Below are 10,874 nucleotides of genomic sequence, written 5' to 3'. Positions count from 1 at the left end.
TGAAGTAAATGTTCCCTGATTGATAACTATTATAAGCGATCGAAATAATAATGGTTTCGGAGAATGAACAATATTTCTTCAGTCATTTACACTCGAAATTTTTTAATCACGTGCACTTTTCCTCTACATTTCGCGATCACTATACTATCCTTAACTTAAATAATAAAGATAATAAATGAAATTTAATACAATTTTGTAAATAAACTTGAAAATTGTTCTGTTATTGACTTTTGGGATAGTTTTGAAGCTTTTGGGATAACTATTTCTATGGAAAAATATAGACAAACTGCAACTCTATATATATTTAATAATATTTAATTATATATTTAATAACTCCTTTCTATGACAGAGTAATTACAGCGGATTTCTCACAATTTATTCCCACGACTTCGCCATTCGCGGAGAGAAAGAGGAAATACAAAATGAGAGAACTCATTGAACGTATCAACAATGAGGCGTTAAACTTGGTGGTCTCAGAATCCTTGACAAAAGAGCGATTCGGTGAACGAACTTGCTCCGAAAGAATCGCGTGTCGCCGATCGATTTGAACGGAAGCGAAAGTCGTATCGTGTCGCGAAAGATCAATAGTCAAGCCGCGAAATTGTCACGTTTGACAATGATGTCCATGATTGAGGCTACCCACGACACATTGTTCCTCTCGTCAATGCAACGGACGACACTTAGAACTAAATGCCCGAATTTCGCACTATGGAAGATTCTTCAGCCTTCACTCGAGATAAAATCAACTTTTCAATTTGAAAAACAATCAGCGCAATCACATTGGAAACTTTGTAGCTAATGTTTTATAAAAGTAAACGGTATATGTTTTCTTGTTTGAAGAAGAATTCTCAAATTTTTTTGATGGGAGTAAAAAGATTTTTTTTAAAGAAACTAATACTTTTCGTGCAGAATTTAATTATAGATTTATGCAAAATAAAAATTTTCAGCCATGGCATCTGAGATATTTATTGCGGGTGTGTGTAAATTTGTTACGTAAGAAAATGAAATTTCGCTAGTCTTGGATACGATTGCTAGCTCTAATTGACAAGTGACGAAACAAGTTCACCAAAGTAGAAACAATATACTACGTCTGAACAAAAATAAATAGGACAATTACTTGGATACTAAAATATCTAAATATTAAAAAACAACGCAATACATTACTCGTAAAAAATGTCAAGAAACTTATTGAGACAAAAAGTATTTTCATCTTTTCATTTGCTATATGATGAAAAATTTAAAAAGGAATGAATCCAGAGATTTGACGCTATAAAATAAGCTCGTGTAATAATTCTACAGTTGTTTTTACAGTAGTTTAACTGTTAACAATTTCCCCCCAAGAAAATGGAAAATTTAATGTCCAAATATTTGTCTACTGTACTCCAATCGTCGTCGACAGGTTGCAATTTTTGGCAACACGAACTGAGCAGAGGGCCAAATCCGGACCCCTTAAACTCTCGTAACAGCATCTTGCGATTCGTGGAACAACGTCGACTCTGATTTCTTTTATTTTGCAGCAGTTTGGACAGAATTGGCAATCGATGCGCGACAATCGCCGATACCAGATGGCTCGGACAGATCGCGTGCACTGTCATTCCACCTGACGTGAAGTCGCACCGGAAAAGCTCTGTGGTCGCTGACGAACGATTTGTCGAGATTTCGCTCGAATTTCGACCGCTCTGTATTTCGAACCTGAGTTTCGAGCCTTTTATGAAATGGCGTTATTTACCAATTGAACGACATGAATTGAAGTACAAATTTGGGAGTGAAGGAACGTTTATTCATTAAGCGGTCGTTATATACTCTTCGTGTCATTTAAACATTCGGAAGCTTACTATATTTATAGTGATTTAAAAGCACGTTGTTCCGTGCACTTTATGAACTAGATTCTATACGGTATTTTCTAATCTTTAAATTTTGATATTGTCAAATTTTTAAATTTAATTTAGACTCAAAGTTATGCCATTTAATTGTGAAATTAATACTCGGACATTAAATATTCAAACTGTTATAATTTCTACAAGTAAAATCTAACAATCAATAAATCTGCGCTCACATTGAAGTTCGAAGCTTCTATTTTTAAAACGCATCTTTCAAACGAATTTTGACTATCCATATAATTTTATATATATTTTAAGATTAAAAAATGTCTGAAATTATACTTTAAGATAAAACTCTGAATCGCAATTCGCAAATCACATGCGAATAATTTTCCATTTAAGTTAATTAAAGTAAAATGAGAAATACGGTGAAGTTTACACAATAGAATCCTGAAACTATCTGAGAAAATTATCTGTAGAAACAAACACGACGATACAAATTGAAGTGAAAAATTATTTCGTTTCGGTCAATTAATTCAAAGAGAAATCATGCTTGTTCAAGTGAACCAAGATGATACATCTATCCGAATTATCATTCTCCAATATTCGAATATTGCCTGCTAACTGAAGAATCATAAATTATTTTATTGATATAACCAAATGTAAAACAAATGTAAAACAAGAGGATTCTATTGTCAAGTAAGTAACTTGCTCGAATAATTCCCATGCCCAGGTCGCAAAGCGTGAAAGTATCTCGTCGTTAAATTAGGTAAATCATCGTACAAGCCCAAACGCTTTTAGCTAATATATTTGCTTAACTGAGTTACCCTCGTTAACCAATTACTCACGACACTCGTTCAACGTATCCTTGGAACAAATACCTCTATACCATCGGGCGGGTTTCTTTATACACGTGCATCGGCCATGGTGTATCCCTGATCGTTAAAATCAAGCCCGTGCCTCGAATTTTAATAAGGAAGCAGCGCCGGCCACACGCGGCCCGTCAACGAATAAATTGATTTACAAGTGAGTTTCTCTCGTCTGAACGTCCGTTTCAATCTTCGTCGGTACGGCGAATACTCGGTGCCTATAGCTCGTCGTTGGTCGGTAAACATCGAACGACCGCCTTTTAATTTGCCAGCGAAATTCCGGCTATCCGGCCGGATATTCCTTCCGCGAGCGTAATTCCCGAGCCCACGGGCGTTTCAAGATTGCAGCAATCTAAGTGAGCAACTTCGATCGCGATTAATTTTTCACTTGCCAGGCGATTTATGAGTCGCCACTTTCTTTCCTTTTTTCTTTTTTTTTTTTTTTTTTTTGGTCCCCCTTGGAGGATTTCGGTGTACGCGAGAGGAACTTGAGGTGACCAGTTTTCTTTCCTTCGTTCTTTTTCTTTTTTTTTTTTTCACATCGAACGACGTCCGAAATTGATCTTGTTAAACGACAAGTGATTCTAGCGAAACTTTCTGCGAGAAATGGGACTTGTATTATATAATTCGTTTTTCCTCTGTGAGTTTAACAATTCTTTTTATTCTACAATTCATTTTTCCTCTGCGATTCTTTTTATTTTTATTATATAAGTCTTCTATCTATATAATTCTATATTTATTTATTTTTATTATATAATGTTTTATTTTAATATTTTATTTTTATTGTACAACTCTTCTATCTATATAATTCTATGTTTATTTATTTTTATTATATAATTCTTTATTCTTCTTCAAGTTTTCTTGAATCTTCAATCTTAGGAAATCTTAGGTGAGTTTGGTTTGCGACAACGTTAGTCAATAAAATTGCGATGTTTCAGTTCACTGAATTGTATTTGTAATTTTATTTTAAAAACGATTTCCAGTTTTATTTACACCTTTTATGAAAGGATATAATTTTCCTTTCTTTCGCACTAAATAAACTTCAACTTGAGATTTTTACTAATTACCATTTTGACATGTGACAATTTTAATTTATCTATATATTTATTCATTTAAATTACAATAACTTTGTTGAAAAATAATTTTGATTTACTCTATATATATAAATCATCGAGTCAAAATAAGCAAGTACTTGTTTCAATGAAAATTTACTATAAATTTAAGTTGCCGCAAAATCAGGCCAATCAACGTCAAGTTTCAATACGGAATGTAAAACGATTCGATAACCGGGATGTCATAACAGTTAAACTAATTGTGAGCTTCGTTATTTTTTATAGTATTCTGAATAAACAGGATGTCACCGAACAGGTAGCGCCGCAGGATGATTTAAAGTCATTAAACCAGTTTCTGTCGAATCACACTATTTTCATATCGTATCGTCATCATGTTATACAAGATAACTTGACGCACCGGTGATACGATTATATTCCTTTATTAAGAGTGCCAAAACGCATTTATATTGATTTTTAAACATTCCTAAAAATAAGACAACTGCTAATTAACAGTAAGAGTAAGTATGTATGGAAAATCTGTCACACGTATGTGTATGTTGAGTATAATGCCTGCGATTAAGTTGCAACGCGAACTCTGAGAAATAATATTACAATCTTTTCTGTAGTAAACAGTTTCCGTTCAATTCAAAGTCTTATTTCATTAAAGACGAAAAATTGCTCAAATTTGAAGATTGATACTTACAAGTGAACCAAAATTGATTCAAAATTTTTATATATTATAACTTTTAAAAAAGAGTTATATAACAAGCCTATATTTTGACAACTTTGAATTCGTTTCCTTCAAAGATAATTTCATTCTAAGTTTAATGGTTGGAAAGTAAAGATACCTATTCCTCGAGAATTGATAAAATTTACAACAGTGAAACATTTTTTAAACTAAATCTACAATGAAACTTGTATGATTTTCCTCATTCATTTTACTGAAGCTTGAATCTTGGTAATATGTGACAAAAATTCGAGAAACATTAACACCTTCTCACCTTATGTGAGAGATTTATGTATCTAACCTTAATATCCAAAGTTTAATAAAGCAAGGACAAAAAATCGTAAAGCAAATTTCAAGGAATTACTATAAAAAAAGATTTAAACCTTTAAGAAACACGGTGGATAAAAAAATTTCCTCAATATTTCAACGGGTATTTGATCATATACGAATTTGAATAATACACAAAATTTCTACGTAAAACAAAATTATATTAAAAATAAAAAGAAACGAATTGAAGACAATAGAAACTACGCTACAGAAATAAATTAAGACGATTGTATAAAACATTAATTACAACAAAATTTAATTCAACAAAGTCATAACAGTTATACTAATCAACGACAATTACGTTACTAATATTAATTCAGACCATTACAACAGATAATTAAACCAAACATAAGAAAATATATGTTAAATGTAAATGTCTAATACACATTCACGGCAACAGACACCTCCTGGGACCTCACACTCACATGACAAAAAATATCAAATTTCAAATAGAAACACCTCCTTTAAGATACTAAAGCTGCAAAATTACACGAAAGTTTGAAAAATCAGAAGCACAGTCGGATCCAGTGTTTTGGCATGCCGCATTATAGAACTCAATTTTCACCTGATACAAATACCCAAATTTCAGAGAGAAAGGACAACCGGTTTTCAAGAAATTTCTGATGAAATATTTTTCAAAATTACAAACAGTTTGTAATATCAGGAGCACAGCTGGGTCTGGAATATGGCCGTGTCACCTCCTCGCACATTATGTTCTCCTGATAAAAAGTTTCAAATATCAGCAAGAAAGAAAGAACGGTTTTCAAGACATTCGCGCAGAAACAATTTCCGAATTATTTAAATATCAGGAGCACAGCTGTGTCTAGTATTTCTGTGTGCAGCCTCTGCGAAAATCATGTTCTCCTGTTACAAAATTTCGAATTTCAGCTTGAAAGGCCTACCGGATTTTAAGATATTCGCGCTGAAATAATTTCCGAATTATTTAAATATCAGGAGGACAGCTGGGTCTAGTATTTCGGCGTGCCACCTCTTCGCACACAATGTTCTTTTGTAACAAAATCACAAACTTCAGGTAAAAAGGCACACCGGTTTTCAAGACATTCACGCAGAAATAAGTTCAAAATTATTTAAATATCAAGAGCACACCTAAGTCTGGGATTTGGACGTGCCACCTCTTCGCACATAACGTTCTCCTCATACAAAGTACTAAATTTCAGCCAGAAAGGCCGACCAGTTTTCAAGACATTTGCGCAGAAACATTTTTCGTAATTCTGAAGTATCAGAGGAACAGCTGGCTCTGGAAATTTGGCATGCCATCTCTGCGAACATCATGTCCTCCTGTTACAAATTCTCAAATTTCAGCTAGAAAGGCTGACCGGTTTTAAAGATATTCACGCTGAAATGCTTTTCGAATTATTTAAATATCAGGAGCAAATCTGGACCTAGTATTTCGGTGTGCCACCTCCTCGCACACTATGCTCTCCTGATACAAAATTTCAAATATCAGCAAGAAAGAACGAACGGTTTTCAAGATACTCGCGCAGAAACAAATTTCGAATTATTTAAATATCAGGAGCACAGCTGGGTCTGGGATTTAAACGTGCCACCAATTCGCAAACCATGTTCTCCTGATACAAAATCCCAAATTCAAGCTAAAAAGGCCAAACGGTGTTAAAGATATTGGCGCTCAAATAATTTTCGGTGTAATTAAATATCAGGAGCACAACTGTGTCTAGTATATCGGCGAGCCACATATTCGCAAATACTGCTCTCCTGTTACAAAAAATCGAATTTCAGCCAGAAAGACAGACCGGTTTTCAAGATATTCGCGCTGAAATAATTTTCGAATTATTTAAATATCAGGAGCACAGCTGGTTCTGAGATTTGGACATGACACTTCTTCGCACATTATGTCCTCCTGATACAAAAACTCCAATTTCAGCTAGAAAGACCAAACGGTTCTCAACATATTCGCGCTGAAATAATTCTCAATTTAGTTAAATATCAGGAGCACAGCTACGTCTCGTATTCCGGCGTGCCACCTCTTCGAAAATTAAGTTCCCCTGTTACAAAATCTCAAATTTCAGCTAGAACGATCGCCCGGTTTTTAAGATATTCCCGCGCAACGATTTTTTGAAATTTTTAAATATCAGAAGAACAGCTGGGTCTGGGATTTGGACGTGGCACCACTTCGCACATCATATTGCCCTGATGCAGAATATAAAAACTCTGCTACAATGGTCGACCGGTTTCCAACATATTAGCGCTGAAACAATTTTCGAATTATTTAAATATCAGGAGCACAGCTGGATCTGGGATTTGACATGCCACCTCTTGGCACACCATGTTCTCCTGACACAGAATCTTAAAATTCAACTAGAATCGAATACCAGTTTCCAAGATATTTGCGCTGATATAATTTTCGAATTATCTATATATCAGGAGCAGAGCTGGGCCCGGTATTTAGGCGTGCCACCTCTTAACACATCATTTTCTCCTGATAAAAATTCCCAAATTTCAGCTGGAAAGGCCGACCAGTTTTCAAGATATTAACATAGAAATAATTTTCCAATTATTTAAATATCCTGGTATTTAAGCGTGCCACCTCTTAAGTTCTTCTTATGCAAGTTGCCAAATTTTTGCTAGAAAGGCAAACCGGTTTACAAGATATTAGAGCTGAAATAATTTCCGAATCATATAAATATCAGGAACACAGCTGTGTCTGGTATTAAGGCGTGCCACCTTTTAACACACCATGTTCTCCTGATACAAATTCCCAAATTTCAGCAAGAAAGGCCGACCGGTTTTCAAGATATTGACGCTGAAATAATTTGCAAATTATTTAAAAATCAGGAACACAGCTAGTTCTATGAGTCTGGTATTTAGGCGTGACACCTCTTAACACATCATGTACTCCTGATACAGATTCCCAGATTTCAGCTGGAAAGACGAACCGGTTTTCAAGATATTAGCGATGAAATAATTTTAGAGTTACTTCAATATCAGGAGCACAGCTGTGTCTAGAATTTAGGCGTGCCACCTCTTAACACATTATGTTCTCCTGATACAAATTCCCAAATTTCAACTAGAAAGGCAGACCGGTTTTCAAGATATTTGAGCAGAAATAATTCCAGAATTATTTAAATAGCAGGAGCAGAGCTGTGTCTGGTATTTAGGAGTGCCATGTCTTAACACATCAAGTTCTCCTGATACAAATTCCCAAATTTCAGCTCGAAAGGCGAACCGGTTTTCAAGATATAAACGCTGAAAAAATTTCCGAATTATGTAAATATCAGGAGCAAATCTGTGTCCAGCATTTAGGCGTCCCACATCTTAACACATCATGTCCTCCTTATACGAATTCCGAGATTTCAGCTGGAAAGGAGAGCCGGTTTTCAAGATATTAGCGGTGAAATAATTTTCGAATTATTTAAATATTAGGAGATCAGCTGTGTCTAGCATGTAGGCGTGCCACCTCTTAACACACCATGCTCTCCTGATACAAATTTCCAGATTTCAGCTGGAAAGGCGAGCCGGTTTTCCAGACAATAGCGCTGAAATAAATATCGAGTTATATAAATATCAGGAGCACACATGTGTGTAGCATATAGGCGTGCCACCTCTTAACACATCATGTACTCCTGATACAAATTCCCAAAATTTCAGCTAGAAAGGCGAACCGGTTTACAAGATATTAGCAGTGAAATAATTTTGGAATTATCTAAATATCAGGAGAACAGCTGTGTCTAGCATTTAGGCGTGCCACCTCATAACACGCCATGTTCCCCTGATACAAATTCCCAAATTTGAGCGGGAAAGGCGAACGGGTTTTCAAGATATTAACGCTGAAATAATTTCCGAATTATGTAAATATCAGGAGCAAATCTGTGACTGGTATTTAGGCGTGCCACCTCTTAACACATCATGTTCTCCTGATACAAGTTCCCAAATTTCAGCTAGAAAGACCCACCGATTTTCATGATATTAGCGCTGCAATAATTTTCGAATAATTTAAATATCAGGAGCACAGCTGTGTCTAGCATTTAGGCGTTCCACACCTTAACACATCATGTTCTCCTGATACAAATTCCCAGATTTCAGCTGGAAAGGCGAGCCGGTTTTCCAGATAATAGCGCTGAAATAAATATCGAGTTATATAAATATCAAGAGCACACATGTGTCTAGCATTTAGGCGTGCCACCTCTTAACACATCATGTACTCCTGATACAAATTCCCAAAATTTCAGATAGAAAGGCGAACCGGTTTACAAGATATTAGCGCTGAAATAATTTCCGAATTATCTAAATATCAGGAGATCAGATGTGTCTGGTATTGAGGCGTCCCACCTCTTAACACATCATGCTCTCCTGATACAAATTCCCAGATTTCAGCTGGAAAGGCGAACCGGTTTTCAAGATATTAGCGCTGAAACAATTTTCGAATTATCTAAATATCAGGAGCAGAGCTATGTCTAGCACTTAGGCGTGCCACCGCTTAACACATCATGTTATCCTGATACAAATTCCCAAATTTCAGCTAGAAAGGCGAACCGGTTTTCATGGTACTAGCGCTCTAATAATTTCGGATTTATATAAATATCAGGAGCACAGCTGTGTCTGGTATTTAGGCGTGCCACCTCTTGACACATCATGTTCTCCTGATACAAATTACCAGAGTTCAGCTGGAAAGGCGAACCGGTTTTCAAGATATTTGCGCTGAAATAATTTTGGAATTATCTAAATATCAGGAGCACAGCTGTGTCTGGCATTTAGGCGTGCCACCCCTTAACACGTCACGTTCTCCTGATACAAATTCCCAAATTTCAGATAGAAAGGCAAACCGGTTTTCAAGATTTTAGCGCAGAAACAATTTCCGAATTATTTAAATAGCAGGAGCACAGCTGTGTCGGGTATTTAGGCGTGCCACCTCTTAACACATCATGTTCTCCTGATACAAATTCCAAGATTTCAGCTGGAAAGGCGAACCGGTTTTCAAGATATTAAAGCTGAAATAATTTCCGAATTATATAAATATCACGAGCACAGCTGTGTCGGGGGTTTAGGCCTGCCACCTCTTAACACATCACGTTCTCCTGATACAAATTCCAAAATTTCGGCTAGAAAGGTAGACCCGTTTTCAAGATATCAGCGCTGAAATAATTTCCGAATTATTTAAATTCAGGAGCTCAGGTGTGACTGGTATTTAGGCGTGCCACCTCTTAACACATCATGTTCTCCTGATACAAATTCCCAAACTTCAGCTTGAAAGGCCGCCCGGTTTTCAAGGTATTGCCGTTGAAATAATTTTCGGGTTATTTAAATAACAGGAGTAGAGCTGTGTCTGGAATTTAGGCGTGCCACCTCTTAACACATCATGTTCTCCTGATACAAATTCCCAAATTTCAGCTAGAAAGGCGAACCGGTTTACAAGATGTTAGCGCTGAAATAATTTCCGAATTATTTAAATATCAGGAGGTCAGATGTGTCTGGTATTTAGGCGTCCCACCTCTTAACACATCATGCTCTCCTGATACAAATTCCCAAATTTCAGCTAGAAAGGCGAACCGGTTTTCATGGTACTAGCGCTCTAATAATTTCCGATTAATTTAAATACCAGGAGCACAGCTGTGTCTGGTATTTAGGCGTGCCAACTCTTGACACATCATGTTCTCCTGATACAAATTCCCAAATTTCAGCTAGAAAGGTAGACCAGTTTTCAAGATATGAGCGCTGAAATAATTCCCGAATTATTTAAATTCAGGAGCTCAGCTGTGACTGGTATTGAGGCGTTCCACCTCTTAACACATCATGTTCTCCTGATACAAATTCCCAAACTTCAGCTTGAAAGGCCGCCCGGTTTTCAAGGTATTGCCGTTGAAATAATTTTCGGGTTCTTTGAATATCAGGAGTAGAGCTGTGTCTGGAATTTAGGCGTGCCACCTCTTAACACATCATGTTCTCCTGATACAAATTCCCAAATTTCAGCTGGAAAGAAGAACCGGTTTTCAAGATATTAGCGCTGAAACAATTTCGGAATTATTTAAATAGCAGGAGCACAGCTGTGTCGGGTATTTAGCTGTGCCACCTCTTAACACACCATGTTCTCCTGATACAAATC

The sequence above is a fragment of the Frieseomelitta varia genome, unplaced genomic scaffold (genome assembly GCF_011392965.1).
Source record: "Frieseomelitta varia isolate USP_RPSP 00005682 unplaced genomic scaffold, Fvar_1.2 scaffold_919, whole genome shotgun sequence".
Taxonomy (NCBI): domain Eukaryota; kingdom Metazoa; phylum Arthropoda; class Insecta; order Hymenoptera; family Apidae; genus Frieseomelitta; species Frieseomelitta varia.
This window is presented reverse-complemented; position numbering follows the sequence as displayed.